The sequence below is a fragment of the Bubalus bubalis genome, chromosome 1 (genome assembly GCF_019923935.1).
Source record: "Bubalus bubalis isolate 160015118507 breed Murrah chromosome 1, NDDB_SH_1, whole genome shotgun sequence".
In the NCBI taxonomy this organism is placed as follows: Eukaryota; Metazoa; Chordata; class Mammalia; order Artiodactyla; family Bovidae; genus Bubalus; species Bubalus bubalis.
In genome coordinates this window covers 14,946,563-14,964,618 of record NC_059157.1, presented here as the reverse complement: position 1 = coordinate 14,964,618, position 18,056 = coordinate 14,946,563, and the positions used below count along the sequence as shown (strand labels likewise).

The 18,056-nt window shown below is 38.4% G+C and overlaps 1 long non-coding RNA gene across 1 annotated transcript in view; it reads left to right on the top strand.

The window, feature by feature from the left end:
- Positions 1 to 1,762, top strand: part of LOC123465238 — a 91,833-nt gene extending 90,071 nt beyond the window's left edge. Inside the window, exons 2-3 of the long non-coding RNA XR_006640401.1 lie at positions 1,250 to 1,353; positions 1,653 to 1,762. This is a non-coding gene — a long non-coding RNA (uncharacterized LOC123465238). The remainder of the gene's footprint in view (positions 1 to 1,249; positions 1,354 to 1,652) is intronic.
- The last annotated feature ends 16,294 nt before the right edge of the window (positions 1,763 to 18,056 follow it).

Genomic DNA, 18,056 nt, shown 5'->3' with positions numbered 1-18,056 from the left:
TCTGTATCTTAGGGCAGATAGTTCAACTGTTTCTAGAGTACCGTCAGCATGAATAATTCTCACAGGAAAGAAAGACCACACTGTTTGAAATCAGAGATTGTCATGAGAATTTATCGTCCTATTTGGAGTGCTGTTTTAGCACCCTCCTGTCCTCTGTCTGTAAACTGGGGTCACATATTAAATGAGAAGCTATTGTCCAGATCAAAGTTAGTAAATAGTGGCATTCAATACGTTGGAGCTAGGGAACCCAGTGCTTCCATATTATATCTCTAGTTTTAAGTCAAGCTGACAATGAAAGTTGTCCAGCTGGAGACTACAATTTACCTTGAGCTATATTTTGTTAAAGGAAGAATCACTTGCGTAGAATCCCATTGTTGTATAAATGTGAGACTCATAGGCACCCAAGGACCCAGACTGTGATCAAAACTCTTAATGTAAACTGAAGAAGGCCTATAGCATTTGAACAAAGAGACGGACTGAAGAACATCAGTGGGTGAATAGATCACCACTGAAAAACCACTGAGGCTTCTGTAAGTGTTTGGAATAGAAAGAACGTCATATGCGTGAAGGAGACAACTTTAGACTGCTTGGGCCAGAACTTTACTGATTGGCAGGAGTATAAGAAGCAGCCATAGAAGAAGCCCTCTAGTGGACTCATCATCTTCTCTATTTTCTTGCCATGATGCTTTTGAGCAGAGTAGACCTCTATCCTTTCTCAGAGCCCAACTGTCAAGTAGGCATTGATTGAAGTCACTTTTAATTTGAAAATCTAAAACATATGTAACCTCATTTGATATTAACCAGCAAATTAGATCATAAAAATTACATTACTGTAACTAATAATATTAAAATCAGCAGTAGGTGACAGCTTCACAGAGGAACCCCAAGGGGAAAGCAGAATGGCCCACTATTCTCTGTGATGACCTAAAGGGCTGGGATGGGGGTGATGGGAGGGAGGCTCAAGAGGAAAGGGATGGATGTATATTTATAGCTGATCCACATGCTTGTACAGCAGGAACCAATACAACATTATAATGCAATTATTTTTCAATTAAAGGTAAGTTTTAAAAAAGAATGGCCCACGATTTCCCTCTTGTATGATTCCCTTCAGCTTAAATGTTTCTCTGAAGCTCTTTCTTTTTTAAACTCAGGCATCCAACTAAGACCAAACTTAGTCTCCTAATTTCCAGCTTCTGAACCCAAGTTCCTACTAAGATTCAGTGAGCTCTTCTGCCCTGCTACTTTTCAGAATACTCTGTGGACGTCAAAAAGAGCAGCTGAGATTTTTACTGCCTCTTTGGAGAAAATGCCAGCCTGTCTTGTCTTCCTAGAGAAGCCATGAGCTCCTAGTAGGTAAGTACTATCTGATGCTTGATTTATGGTTCTCTATAACATCCAGCACAGTGAGTAGATTTATGATTGATGGATTGGTTAGTTGTGAAAACACATTTTATGGTGGGCAATGAACCCAGGCATGAAGAAAGCTCTCTGTCACAGCTGGAATTTCCAATATCCCTGTGGTGCTAATCATGACTTCCCTGTTGCTTTACTTATCTGACATCTATTTCTCATCAGCCGTCGCCAACTGCTACCGTTGATATTTTACTGTTCTTTACCTTGATTGCTGTCCCCCAACCCTGCCTCCCCAAAAGACTCACCCTGAAGAGTGGCTTTTTGGTGTGAAATGCCAAGTCTATAACAATGAGGTTTATACAAAGACCAAAAAGAAAACTGAAGGCAGTTGGCATAAAAACTTCACTTGGTAAGTCCTAACCTCACCTTTTTTGAACCTTTTCTCTTGCTTTTGTTATTCTGTTCTATGAAAGTCACTGTATTTAGTACCTTGTACTATCTCCATTCTTAAAAGTGAAGAAAATGTTAATTGTGTCAAAGGCTAAGCATCATTTAATTACCCTTTTTAAAGAATGTGAAAGGCATTGAAAATATTTAACTGCCAGGTGAACTTCAGAAAAGTAGCAAGACTAGGCAGTACAGTGTTCCAATTCAATGAGCAGCGGGCTGGGTTTAAAGAATGTTAGTGAATGGATGAGAAAATGTGATTAAAATGTCAGTCCTGCCAATGGTTGATTACTTTCCCTGGAATATACTAACGGAGTTCCTCAAGCAGTTTATTGTGTCTCTTATCTCCACCATCACCTTTCTTTCTGAGAGCAAGTAAGGGCTTTCAATATGGTTTCCCAGGTAGCTTCTCACAATTAAAGCAGAGGTAAATCTTCAAAAATGACATAATTAGGATTGGATGATGAAGCGCTTGAATGTTCTGTCCCAGTTTATCTTTCTAATAGGAACTTTAGCCCTAAGACTTTCAGTCACCCAATTCTCTGCCTCACATTTTTAATGGACTGAAAAAATTGGTGTGGGTGACTGGGTAAAATGTGGTACAAATGACTCAAAAGTGCTGGATCCATAGTAGGGTAGGGTAAAAATTGATATCCACATGAATTTGAAGAATGGGTGCTCCCCCTCATACCTCTTGCTCAGAAGAAGCTTCTCTGATGTGAGGTTACCCAGTGCAATCCAGTACTGCCATCTGTTCTGTTCTAATTCACCATCTCTAACTGAAGTATTTGGTTTTATTGTCTATTCCCTTCAACCATGTGTGAGTGTGTGTGTGTTGGGGAAAGAGAATTAAGCACACAAAATCAGTTCAGTTCAGTTGCTCAGTTGTGTCCGACTCTTTACAACCCCAATGGACTGCAGGACGCCAGGCTTCCCTGTCCATCACCAGCTCCCAGACTTTGCTCAAACTCATGAGATGCCATCCAACCGTCTCATCCTCTGTCGTCCCCTTCTCCTCCTGCCTTCAATCTTTCCAAGCATCAGGGTCTTTTCCAATGAGTAGGCTCTTCACATCAGGTGGCCAAAATATTGAAGTTTCAGCTTCAGCGTCAGTCCTTCCAATGAACATTCAGGGTTGATTTCCTTTAGGTCAGACTGGTTGGATACCCTTGCAATCCAAGGGACTCTCAATAGTTTTCTCCAACATCACAGTTCAAAAGCATCAATTCTTTGGTGCTCAGCTTTCTAGCTTTCTTTCAGCCCAACTTTCACACTACATGAAAAACCATAACTTTGACTAGAAAAAACAAAAGAGCAATAGTATGTGGTCCTTTTCCTAAAAGGCTCAGTCTTCTTAAGACACGTTCATATAAACTAAGTATTCAGCATGTGTGCATACTCAATCATGTCCAAATCTTTTGCAACCCCATGGACTGGAGTTCACCAGGCCCCTCCATCCCCGGGATTTCCCAGGCAAGAATACTGGAGTTGGTTGCCATTTCTTCCTCCAAGGGATCTTCCCAACCCAGGTATCAAACCTGTGTCTCATATCTCCTGCATTGGCAGGCAGGTTCCTTACCACTGTGCCAGCTGGGAAGCACATAAACAAGCTAAAGCCTGCACCAAATGCACTGGGACATAGAAGAAATAATACTCAACTCAGGAAATGGCAACCCACTGCAGTATTCTTGCCTGGGAAATCCCATGGACAGAGGAATCTGGCGGCCTACAGTCCATGGAGTCCCAAAGAGTCAGGCTGGATTGAGCAACTAACACACACTGTATGAGGAAAGCAGCAAAAGTATCACAGACACAACAGGTTTGAGTTTGACACAATTAATGATAAGGAAGACACCCTACTAGGGAGCCCAGCAGGAACAGATGCACAGTGACATCCAAATCAGTGGTACATCCAAGGAGGTGCACTCAGTTGGGATGGTGACAGAGCAGGGTATGTGGAAGAAGGGTGAGGATTACAACAACTGAAACTGAAAAGTCAAGATTGAGCACAGACCAAGATAAAAGATTATAACACTGATGGAAATCTACTGAAGATGAATTTGGTAAAGAAAATTTTGTGATTGTCCCTTTCTGATGGCAAGTGTAGGTAAGACCGAAAGTGAAATGAAAGTGAAAGTTACTCAGTAGTGTCCGACTCTATGCGACCCCATGGACTATGCAGTCCATGGAATTCTCCCAGGCCAGAATACTGGAGTGGGTAGCCTTTCTCTTCTCTAGGGGATCTTCCCAACCCAGGGATCAAACCCAGGTCTCCCACATTGCAGGCGGATTCTTTACCAGATGAGCCACACGGGAAGCCCGTAGGTAAGGCTAGAGGCAAGGAAACTAATGAGATCATCTCAGTGGTTCTGAAGAGAAGACAAAAGCCTTTTGGGACAAGAGTGGCAGTGTTAGGAAGAACAGCAACCAGCTTGAGACACTTAAAGCTGAAATTCACATGACTGAGTTGCACTGAAAGATGAAAGTGATATAGAAGGATGTTCTGGCTTCTGAGTCATTTATAGGCCCTTCAATAAAGTTGAGGATATAGGAGGAAGAGCAAGCTTGAGTGAAAAAGATATTGTTCAAACCTGAACGTGTTGTTTGAGCCATTTGTGACATTCCTCAGGCATTGATCTTGGCAGGAACTTAAATATATGTCTATAACTCAGGAAAGAGTTCTGGTCTGGAAACTTAGATATAAGAATCATCAGCATAGAGGTAATAATAGAAGCTGTGTCTTGTATGAGAAAGCATTCAGGGTCCTTATCAAGTCACCTCAACCTACCTCAACATACAATTCTAGACTCATCTATGATTGTTTTTCTAGTCAATTTCTTTCCTACATAAAGCATATTCTTTTCATTATCTTGACACAAACTTTATGAATTTTTACCCAAATACCTTTGTCATACTATTGCCACTTCCTAAAAAGTTATGTTCTTCCTTTTGACTTCCAGTATTCTATTTTTCCTTTAAAATAAACTCAAGTCTCTCTTAGTCTGTGAATCCTTTTGTGACTAATCACACTAAATACTATCAGTACTTCATTTGAATTGCTACAGGTTATACTATATGTCTCAACTATTAGTTACTTGTTTTGTAGTTAATATTAATTTATAACTATATAATAATTTATATAAATGTATAATTTAATGCACATTATTATGTGCAAATATTTTTTGCTTTTTTGTAAGATTATTTTAAAGACAAATATTATAACCTATGAAGGCATATGTAATGTACTATGTCCCATACATCATACATATACAATAGTTTTACTATTGGTTTTGTAGCTGTGAAAGTGAAAGTGTTAGTTGCTCAGTCGTGTCTGACTCTGCGAGCCCATGGACTGTAGCCTGCCAGGCTTCTCTGCCCACGGGATTTCTCAAGAGTACTGGAGTGGATTGCCTTCTCTTCTCCAGGGGATCTTCCTGACACAGTGATTGAACCCAGGTCTCCTGCATTGCAGGCAGTTTCTTTACCATCTGAGCTATCAGAGAAGCCTACATATAGCAACAGTTATACTACTAATGATCCTTATACAACCTCTTTAAAAGATGGTTGTAAGGGTCAAATGAAATAATTTGTAAAAAGTACTTTGTAATTATGAAGCATCTTATAAATTTAAGGAAGATTATTATCATATCATTTAAATAATAAATATGTGAGAGTTATATATATTACCATATCCTACATGCATAATAAATGATCATAAGAAATAAAAAGTTTTAGAACTGATGTAATATTACAGACCAGACTTGTGAAATATACCTTCAGAGCTTATATTGTTGGCCTTTAAAAGAAGAATCCTCACTTCTGATGAGGGAAAATTTGGGTTCTGAACTAACAAAACAGAAGAAAACTCCAGATTCACAGCTGTTCTAGAGAATGTCATGTTAATTATTTCCTCCTTATACTTAGAATTATGCTTTAAAAAACGGCGTTCACTTACACATTCTTTAGAAAGTAGAAATGACCACAGTAAACATTTAAATAAGAAAAAAGTTGGAAGTTTTCACTACCTGTCTGTAGACGCATGAAATTTTAGTAATGGAGAAAGTGTCGTATTGACATTAAGACAAAAAGGAAAAAAAAAGTAGAATGATGTACATGATTAGACAATTCAAAAAGAAACTCACACTCACATGGTCAATCCAATTTGGTTCAGGTACAAAGACAATTTCTTGGCAATAGATTTCAACAAATGATGCTGGAACAATTGAATAGCCATTTATAAGATATTTACCTTAATTCTTACCTCATAGCTTATACAAAATTTAAGTTGAGATTGAGCCTAGGCTTAAATGTAATTTTTTTTTTTAATTTTTGAAAGAAAACAAGGGAGAAAATCTTAGTGACCTTGGGTTTGGCAACAATTTTTTAGATGGAACACACATCATGAACTATAAATGCAGAAATCAATAATTTGGGCTTCATCAAAATATAAAAAATCCTTTGCTCTTCTAAAGACACTGATTAACATATACACACTACTATATATAAAATGGGCTTACCAGGTGCCACAGTGGTGAAGAATCTGCCCGCCAGTGCAGGAAACACAAGAGACGTGGGTTTGATCCCTGAGTCGGGAAGATCCCCCAGAGAAGAAAACGGCCACCTACTCCAGTATTCTTGTCTGGAAAATTCCATGGACAGAGGAGCCTGGCAGGCTACAGTCCATGGGATCAAAAAGAGTCTGACATGACTGAGCATACACACACACATATATAAAATAGATCACCAACAAAGACTTACTATATAGCACAGGAATCTGTACACAGATTAGGTAATAACCTATAAGGGAAAAGTATCTGAAAAAGAAAAAAAAATATATATACATATATATATATAACTGAATCACTTTGCTGTACACCTGGAACTAACACAGCATTGTAAATCAACTATACTTCAATGAAAGAAAGAAAAGAAACTGCTATAAAAGTGACATGATAGGCCACAAACTTCGATAAAATATTTTCGAGACATATTTCTGAGAATATTTTAGTCTAGACTATATAAATATTTTAGTCTAGATTATATAAAGAATATTTAACATCTCAATGTTAAAAAGACAAACAACTATATTTTTAAATAAGCCAAAAATATTTGACAAATATTTCACAAAAATATAGAGTTGGTAAATATGTATGAGAAAAGATGTTCAATATCATTAGGAAAGTACAACTTATATCACAATGAAATATGATGGTGTAATCACTAGAAGGGCTAAAATTAAAAATACTGCTCTTATTGACTCTTGACAAGAATGTAGGGCAATCAGAACTCACATTCATTGCTGGTGGGAAAGTAAAATGGTTCAACTACTCTGGAAAAATTTAACAGTTAAGAAACTTAACTTCTTAACTGTTAAACATAGACATAATATACAACCCAGATATTTCATTCCTATATATTAATATTTACCCAAAGAAATAAAAATATACTCCCAAAGATTGGTACATGAATGTCCACAGCATTATTATTTGTAGTAGGAAAAAAAAACTGGAAACAATGAATGTGTTCATATGAGTGGATAATAATTTAGTCTATTCATATAAATGGAATATTACTGTTGATTTAAAAATAAACTTCTAATGCACATAATATGAATGCATCTCAAAATATTTGTGCCAAAGAAAAAAGCCAGATAACAAAGAGTTTATACAGCACACTTCCGTTTATATAAAGTCCTAGAAAAATCAAACTAAGCCATAGTGACAGAAATCAGATCAGTTATTGTCTGGAGACAGGGGCCAGGAAAACGGAGAGGAAGAGAGAGAAAGGAGTTACAAAGAAGTAATAAGAAAATTTTGAAGAGTGGCATTAATAGATATGTCCACTGTCTCGATTGGAATGTTATGTATATGTCAAAACTTATCAAGTTGTACACTTTAAATATAGGCAGTTTATCAAATGTCAGTTTTACCTCAATAAAGCTACAAAAATATTTTAAAGGTTAAATGTCTGCCTTAAACAAAAGGTACATGTCTTTTGGTAGACATTCTTGAGAAAGAAGAAATTTGGTAAACCAGCAGAACTTCTATTAAGTTTGCCAAGCCATCCATCTTGCTTCATATTTCTCTTACTGAGCCTCCTAGAAGTCCCACTTTCATGTTCCATATGGTGTGAGTTCAGTGGAAGAGGAAAGCCAATAATATGTTAGAGCCAATAATAATGTGTAGCCAATAATAATGTGTAGAGACCAGGAAAGGCACAAATCCATCTCTTCAGCCTCAGGTACTCCTCACCAGAGCCCAAATGGTATAGTGTTTGGGTGAGAATTTTGCTACATCAACAAAGCAGGAAGCATCTCTTCTTATCAGTCTTTATCACGTAGTTTCACTGATAGACCCCCTTTGTTTGGAACCAGACCTTTTTTTGCTATATCCCAGAAGCCATTCATCACAGTAGGATTCTATGAGACACTTTTTTTCTTTTTTTTTTAATTCATTATTATTTCTATGAGACACTTTTAAAATCCCCTTTACATATATATACATATATAATATAGATGGCAGCCCACCAGGCTCCCCCATCCCTGGGATTCTCCAGGCAAGAACACTGGAGTGGGTTGCCATTTCCTTCTCCAATGCATGAAAGTGAAAAGTCAAAGTGAAGTCACTCAGTCGTGTCCGACTCTTAGCGACCCCATGGACTGCAGCCCCCAGGCTCCTCCGTCCATGGGATTTTCCAGGCACGAGTACTGGAGTGGGTTGCCATTGCTTTCTCTGATATATATATGTATATAAAACCAAATCACTGTGCTGTATGGCAGAAATTAACATTGTAAACCAACTATGTTGTTGTTGTTCAGTCACCCAGTTGTGTCTGACTCTTTGTGATTCCATGGACTGCAGCATGCCAGGCCTCCCTGTCCTTCACCATCTCCTGAAGTTTGCCCAAGTTCATGTCCATTGCATCAGTGATGTCACTGAGCCATCTCATCCTCTGATACCCTCTTCTCATTCTGCCCTCAATCCTTCCCAGCATCAGGGACTTTTTCAATGAGTTGGCTGCTTGCATCAGGCGACTGAAATACTGGAGCTTCAGCTTCAGCATCAGTCCTTCCAATGAGTATTCAAGGTTTATTTCCTTTAATATTGACTGGTTTGATCTCCTTGCTGTGCAACAGACTCTCAGGAGTCTTCTCCAGCACCACAGTTTGAAGGTATCAATTCATACCTCTGCCTTCTTTACAGTCCAGTTCTCACAACAAAAGATAAAATCCCTCATACAAAGTAAATTCTGAACCTTTTCTTGCCATCTGGAATTCCATTTTCTGATATATGTGTGTTTCCAAGTATATCAACAGATTGTAGAAATGGATCATAAAGAGTTACAACAGAGAGTTACAAAGACAATATGAGTTGTCTCAGTAAGCAATCTGAGTTCAGTTCACTGAAGATGAAATGTGTTAAAATATCCAAGAATGAAGGAGCTCAGTCTTCTTTGGAGGAAAAATCTTACTGAGAAATAAGAATGGTCACTTGCTTTTGCTAGTCCTCCTTAGCAAAGAGAAGACCACTTGCAGACCGAGCCAGCAGTCAATTATAACCATGAATAGCAATGAATCAGAAGATACCTAAGGGCTTCCCAGGTAGCTCAAATGGTAAAGAATCTGCCTGCAATGTGAGAGACCTGGGTTCGATCCCTGGATTGGGAAGATCCCCTGGAGAAGGGACTGGCAACCCACTCCACTATTCTTGCCTGGAGAATTCCATGGGCAGAGGAGCCTGGTAGGTTACAGTCCATGGGGTTGCAAAGAGTTGGACACGACTGAATGATGAACATCTTCACTTCAGAAGATAGCTTCCCACCAACCAGGAGCAATGAGTCTGAACTTTATCTTTCTGTATCAAACTTGGTGTCAACCCTGAACACTTGTGTCCCCACTGAGTTGTAGCTTTCCATTACTCATCTGCAAACAGTTTGTCTGACCCTAAGTTTTGATTTTCTGGATTATCTGGTTCCATTTTGATTCACTTTGGTGAATATTCACTGAATTCTGCTCTGTGCACTGAATTGTGTTAAATCAAGGTACTACAAGGATAAAGACTAACCAAAATCTCACCAAATCATGAAAATAGAAATCTGAGAAATATATGGACCTTGACTTAAATGAACCCATATCTAAACTGTGAGACTGATTACCAGTATTATTACTAATCTTGGTCCCATATCTATTTATTGTTTGGTTCCAGGCATCTCCTCCTGGGGCCACTATCTGTTACCCCAAATTCTTTCTGCCACACCAAAGACCATCTTGGACTCTTTGGGTACTGATTCACAACATATGTTTTCTAAAAATGTAACAGTGTAGTTTGATTGGCAACCCATCTTAGGGTCATTCCTTCAGCTGGTTTTTAGCACGGCCCATTCTTGCCTTCTTTATCCTCCCTACCAGCTTTCTATAAATATTTCATAATGTTTCGTATCCAAGCTTCTATAGGTTATGGAACTATAAGTGTGTTAGCTGGTAATATTATGATGCTCACTTTAGTATTCAAACATTGTCCTTGACTGACAAGAAATTCAAGGAGGGCATCTAAAGTTAGTGTAAATATCAAGGATCAAGAGCTCAAATATCTGGGATCAATGCCAGGCCGAGGCAAAAAGAGATCACAATTTTATTCAAATATTACAAAAGAAAGGAAATTAGGTAATTCTCAAATATTACAAAAGAAAATTTGGTAAGTATCCCTCTAGAATGACCACACACACACACACACAAAAACAATTGTTCTGGAATAGTAGACTCTGGCCTTGCTCTTTGTCATAGTAAAAGAAAGGAAGTTATAGACAGGAAGATGCTAAAGGAAATACTGAAAGAGAGAGTTAATCTCCAGGAGCAGGTCCTATGGAAAGAAGGTGGTGTGATCTGTTGCATATGTCAAAATGTTGTCAAAGAGGGGGAATATAATTTTATGTGATACTATAGTAGGCTGAGAGGACAAGGTGAAAATGGATATGAATTGAGATGTTGAAGACAGAGAAAGTCAAGTCAGAAATTTTCAGTTCTGCCAGTATCACAGGTACAGTTAGAACTTTCAGATGACACGCGTAGGGGTGGCAACCCGAGGAAATTGATTCTCTGGACGAATGTGGAGCAGTTGCTTCAGGCGAGGGATGCTATGTTGTATCTCCCACATATAAATAAATAGATCAAGGAGTATTGAGCAGCTGGGAAGACCTAACTGTGTTTACTTAGCATGAAATTGCAGTGGACCCAATTACTTTAGTTTGTGACTTTCCTTGGCTACAGCCCAGCAGAAAGAGTAGAGACAATGCTGGATGAGGTTACCCAGGATTAGGAATCTATAAAGTAGACTTGACAGAAGGTTGGGAGTGGCAGTGGGAAGTTCTAAGGTGTTAAAGAGATGTCACAGAATTGTCTGACCATGGGTTCTAAACTTTGTAGGAAGACAAGGGGATTCAGACAGAGTTGGTGGACTGAGGACAGGGAGAGTTTCAGGAATTTAAATTTATGAAGAAGGTGAAGAGGCTATCAGCAAGAATAAAGGGTTAAGATAAAGGCCTGATTAAAAGGACAGCAACAACAGCAAGCACCTCAGAGATCCCAAGGGGAATGATAATGAGGTCTGCAGACAGCCTTACTATTATGTAGCTGAAATGGTATCAGTGTAAAGGTCAAGACAATGGCAAAAACAGAGTAGAGAGGAAATGCATAAGCAAGATACTGTGCTTATTGAGAAAATGGATAAATGCCCTGGATATAGACAGATGTGAACAGAGTCATCCAAAAGATACTGAAGAAATGTCATAAACCCCAAAGGTAAGCAAGCTATTGAGTGAAACCATAGTCTGGAAGTAACCATAGCACGAGAGAAGTTAAAAAAAGTCTGAATCCATCAATTTGCCTCAAGACTTGTCAAGGTGAGGGAACAGAGATGAACTTGGTAAGAAATCAAGGATCAAGTAAGCCACTGGAGAAAGCCAATTTTCTATGAAGGCTAAGAGATAGAACACTAATGGAAAAGATTCAGTCATAGGGAAATTTCCTTGTTTATAGAGTACCATAAATTTTCCATATAGCACAATTAAATGGATAGGAGGAGAAATGGGAAATGTGTAGGCAGGAAGTCTAACCTGAAAAATAGTCTAACCTGAAAAAAGTCTAACCTGAAAAATAGTGGGACTAGACAGGAAGGAAAGAGTGCACTCCTATGGTAGTAAGTGTTGAGAACTGGCATGAAGGAAGTGTTTAAGAACTAGATATCTTTACTCAACTCTTCTTTGCTAAATTTATATCACATTACTACTTATAGATAATACTTCAATGCTGAAAAAATAAATCATTGAGGGCTAGCTGAGAAAAAAACAGGCTGAAAATTAAAGTGAGGAAGAAATTTAGATCTCAATCAATTCTTACAGTAAAGAAAATGAGTTTAATGAAGTTAAATAGCCTGTCTAAACTTCCTCAGCTCGGGAATAGAATTCAAGTCTTTTAACCACATTGTGCCTAATTAACTGTCAAACAGAAGACACAGATTTTTGCCCCATCTCTACCATTAGCTAGCTTTCTTTGATGTATTCTTAACCACTATCTGATTTTTTTCCCTTTATTATTATTTCACATACAAATCACACAAAAAGGCAGTGTTTGCTCTCCTGTGTCTCCTGGTGGTAAGGTGAACTCAGCCTGGGACCTTAAGCTAGCAACACTGCCTGGAGTTTCCTTTCCTTTCTCAAGGAGGAGAAAGGAGAACCTTTAATTTTGAATTCAGGATTCTCAGATTTCCACTAAATTTTTGATCAACATGTTATTTATTAAAGTTGCAACCAGCTATGGGGTTTTCTTTCTGGCCTGCTATTTTTCTTTTATTTCTCATATTCCCTCATATTTCTCATATTCCCTGTGGAACAGTATGTAACACATTAATATACTTTGCCACTGACAAATGTTTGAACTCAATAAAGTCAGTTCATCTTTCTGGTCTGTACGTCATTTACTTGTGAAGTGAGGAAGTTGTACAACACTATTCCTCAACTCATAAAAGATGTAAGAATTTGCTATGAAACTCTTCATTTTTTCTATTCTCTCTTCCTTTTCCCCACCAAAGCTCAAAGTGTCAGGATTTTCTCCAACTTGAAGGATTCAAAAGTCTGTTTAGTTCTAAAATGTATAGCAGACAGTATCTACTCTAAGGTCATGCTGCAGTGACGAATAGCCCCCAAACTGCAGTTTATATCCAAAGAGACACATGGTTTGAGGTATGCTGGGTAAATAAGTTCTGCAGATCTAAGGTACAGCAGTGTGTCTATATAGTTAGCAACACTGTACAATACACCTGAAATTTAGTGAGAGAGTAGATCTAAAATGTTCTTACTACAAAAGAAAAGTCAGAAAGACGAAAAAAGGTAACAGATATGTTATTTTGCGGCAATTATTTTACAACATATTTGTATGACAAAACATCAGACTGTATACCTTAGATGTATACCACTTTTACTTGTCAATTAAAGAAAGTCTTTTTTTTTTTAAGTCCACTGTGAGCCAAATGAATTCCAGGTTAATTTTCTTTCACATGAAAGCTCAGCATTCCAGACTGTTGTAATCTCATGACACCAACATCTTTTCACAGCAGCACATGCTATCAGGATCTCTGGGTGAATTAGATAGTCAAGTACTGAAAACAAAATGCTTTAGAAGAAAGTGGCGTGTAGTGCTTTTGCTCACATTTTATAAGACAAACAAGTCCTATGGCCCCGCCAGAATTCAAGGGGTGGAAAAGTCCAACTCTCCTAATGTCTCCTGATGAAAGAACTGGCTAATGGGGGGTAGTTAAAATACCCCAACAGTTTAGAAACATAGCATTTAAATTCCATTTCCCCCTACTTTAAGTGCTCATAATAGCCAGGAATAGCTCAATAGTCTAGGCATTCTTGTATTAACATGCTATTAAAATGCTTATAGTAATGTACAGGTGCTCTTATCTTAGTTTAAATACTAGCTAAGGGAAATCGGCTGTTTTCAAATGGTTATAAACAAAGAGCATTTGAGATGCATGAACTCTAAATCGTAAGTGCCCGTGGATTTAATTTTCTGTCTACATTTTCAAGTTCTGCGGGCTTTATTATTTGTGGAATTAAGTTTGTCTGTTTGCTTTTTATTTGCTTTGCTTTTTGTTTTAGTTCTATAAAAACATATAGAAACTAAAAGTCACTTATTCGGTCTGGAAATCTGCTGTATTAAAATTATACACAATAATAACATAAGGATAAAATTCTTAGCATGTTTTTCAGTCCCGTATTAAGAAAATGTTGCTCGCAGGACTATTCAAAAAAGAAACTAGGAAAGAACTGAACCATAAAGATCACTTGTGAAAAGTTTGGCTTTCTCCCCATCTATGTGACAAAACTGCCCCAAATTTACTCAAAATTAGGTTGAGATGAGATAGGATGCCTGCATCTATGCTTTGGGATTTTCCTAAAGATGCATCTTACGACTGGCCTTTTAATTTTCCTTGATTTTCACTTTACCTATGGAGAGTAGAGCCATTTACCAGAAGTTCGCCAAGACACAATGGGGATTTTCCCAGAATGCTGCATACTAAAGTTAGTAGACTAAATACTCAATGTATATGCCTTTCCCAGACCCTTTCTCATATAGTATGTTCCCACAATAATTGCTAAGTGGGACAAGTGGGACTCATGATTCAGGTCTTTTACCCACAGTTGATTGGACCAGAGACAAGGAATCACGTGACCCCCTAGAAAGCTGAGTCTCTGCCTTGGTGATCCTGAAAGCTTTCTAAGTTCTGGCTCAGGAATACCCTGAAAACCAACTACTCTACCCTTGCTCAGTTCCTAAAGATATTGCTTTAACTTTGAATAAAAAGGTAGCTTTTCAGGTGTTTGTTTTGCTTAAGGTAGTTTCCATACCTTTGTGTCCCATTATAAACAAATTAGTCCTGATGAAGACGCTAGGCATTTGCCATATAATGGTAGGTAAAAATTTTGAGCATATATTGTGTTTCAGACACTATTCTAAGCACTATATATATATTCTTTCAGTCCTCAAAATTGCCTAAGTCAGTTGTTATATTATCCTAAATTTACAAACAAAGAAACCAAGGTTAAGTCATCTGCTGAAATCATAGAGCCAGAGTCAGGATTCAAACTGTTACTGAGTCCACGTTTGTACTGCTCACAGCACAACAGCCCAATAAGTTGAGAGACAAGTTACTGGGGCAAGGAACAGTGACTTTACTTAGAAAACCAACAGACCAAGAAGATGTTAGACTGGTGTCCCAAAGAACCATCTTACCTGAGCTAGACTTCAGGATTCTTTTAAACTAAAAGGGAAGGGTATATTGCTGGTTGTTGCAAATTTCTTGGTGCCAGACTTCTTTGTTCTTTAAGTTGTCCTTATGGCTCTGATCTGATTATCCCTGTAAACCTCCAAAAAGACAAAGGTTATTCTCTGTTCTGCAATTTTTTATCTCTACATGAATGCAAAACTATTCTGCTTTTAAAGGTGAGAGCCCTGAGAATCGGCTGTCCTGTGTATTTCAGGCCATAGGCAGCATTCTTTTATAAATAGGACAGAGCCAGCATGGCTCAGCACAGGCCACAGAGCACAGGGGTTAGAGCCACATGAATAGGTCCAATATGGAGTCAGATTTGTTCTTCTCTGTTACCAAGCCAATGAAGTCTGACTCTAGAGCATGTACTTTAACCACTGTGACACAACACTCTTGGAGATAATAGCTCTTGGTGTCTCTCTGCTAGGGTTTGTATTCACTAGTGCCAAAAGTATAAAAAGATAGGTTTGAGAATTTCAAAGTGGAGAACCTCCAGAATAAGATGTCTGGAAAATCATCGAGGTTGGGAGAGAGGATGAGGTCTGGAGATACCAGAAACTAGTGTACAGCCATCAGAATACACCATTTAATGCCTGAGAAGTTTGCTGAAATTCTTGCCTGGAGCAATGGTGTGGAGTGGAGGATGAAAGCTGCCCCTGCTGGAAGTAAGAGCAATGTTTTTGCTTTTGCTGTTGCCTTTTAGCCTCTTAAGAGTTTATAAATTAATGCACCAGCTTATATACATGAATCACTTACCGACTAGGTTCTGCAAGTTTTTACTTCCTCCAGAACATAATTGATTCAGATGTTTTGAACTATATCCTTTCTATTGTTAATAAACCCTCAGCACTTCAGTAACTGGCGAAGACTGAACAAACAAATAAATAATAGAGAGATTTTTTAATATAATTTTATAATCAGGTAACTCCAGCAATTGAATTAGTCTCCAGCACTTCATTATCAGACCTGTCACAGACTAAACATTCTGCTACCTAACAGATTTCTGCAAAGATTCTTCCACTAGTCATGCTTCTAATTTCCTCCCCCTTGACAAGAGACATCAGATATATTATGAAGTGCAGCTGATTTTTATCCCCGACATTAAAAAAAAAAAAGCTTGTTTTGTTGTTGTTGTTGTTTTTCACCTCAATCACACCCTGTTCCTTCATAGGAAACACTCAACGTGTGTCATGGAACCTGCCGGTGCTTACTACCTTGGGCTGTGTAAGAGGTAAAATAAAAATGATCAGATTTAAAGGGGCAGCAGTAATGAGAATGCAGGAAGAAAATCATCTGGAATAAATGGTTATCTGAGGACACAGCAAATGCCGCATAGCAAATTGTGGAGCCTCGGCAGTATTTCCAGGCCCCCACTTCATGTGAAGGTTAAACAACACGGCCTATAGTCTAGGCAGTGGGAAACAAATTAGTGACTCTGCAGGGAGAAAGGCTGGTGGCTGCTCCAGTACTTACATCTAGAAGTAATCTAGTCAGAATCATTGCAGGATATGGAGAAGTCCTTACTATTAACAGGTGAACATAAAAGTTTAGTACTAAGTTGAGAAAAAGGAGATAATTTAGATGAATATATCTATAACAGATGGAGGCCACCAAGAAATATGATTCTTCACCTTTTATCAATAGTCAACATGCTTTTAAAAAACTCGAAGACTGAAATTGTGGACAAGCTACTTGTGTGCCAATGGTCACCCTTTCCATACGTTAGAGGACTGGCTCCAGGAATTTATATACTGGGACTCTCAGTTGGGAACTTCCAAACTGCTGCAGCCTTTGTTGTGAGCCTTTCTGGCAATGGCACCTGTTCATCACATTGTTTGTTTGTTTGTTTACAATTTTAGAGGACTATATCTATTTCATGGGAGAAAGGGTAGATGTTTTATATAATCAATTTTATAATCTACAGTTTTCTTATCTGTTGGTTCTTCTGTTATTGGTCCGGCTCAGTTCAGTTCAATCGCTCAGTCATGTCCGACTCTTTGCGACCCCATGGACTGCAGTATGCCAGGCTTCCCTGTCCACCACCAACTCCTGGAGCTTGCTCAAACTCATGTCCATTGCGTCAGTGATGCCACACAACCATCTCATCCTCTGTCACCCCATTCTGCTCCAGCTTTCCAATCTTGCCCAGAATCAGGTTCTTTTCCAATGAATCAGTCCTTTGCATCAGGTGGCCAAATTATTGGAGTTTCAGCTTCAGCATCAGTCCTTCCAATGAATATTCAGGACTGATTTCCTTTAAGATTGACTGGTTTGATCTCCGTGAAGTCCAAGGGACTCTCAAGAGTCTTCTCCAACACCACAGTTCAAAAGCATCAAGTCTTCAGCACTCAGCTTTCTTTATGGTTCAACTCTCACATCCATACATGACTACTGGAAAAACCATAGCTTTGACTAGATGGACCTTTGTTGGCAAAGTAATGTCTCTGCTTTTTAATATGCTGCCTAGATTGGTCATAGCTTTTCTTCCAAGGAGCAAGCATCTTTTAATTTCATGGCTGCAGTCACCATCTGCAGTGATTTTGGAGCCCAAAAATATAAAGTCTGACACTGTTTCCACTGTTTCCCCATCTATTTCCCATGAAGTGATGGGATCAGATGCCATGATCTTCGTTTTCTGAATGTTGAGCTTTAAGCCAACTTTTTCACTCTCCTCTTTCACTTTCATCAAGAGGCTTTTTAGTTCCTCTTCACTTTCTGCCATAAGGGTGATGTCATCTGCATATCTGAGGTTATTGATATTTCTCCCAGCAATCTTGATTCCAGCTTGTGCTTCTTCCAGCCCAGCGTTTCTCATGATGTACTCTGCAAATAAGTTAAATAAGCAGGGTGACAATATACAGCCTTGACGTACTCCTTTCCTGATTTGGAACCAGATGATTGTTTCATGTCTAGTTCTAAATGTTGCTT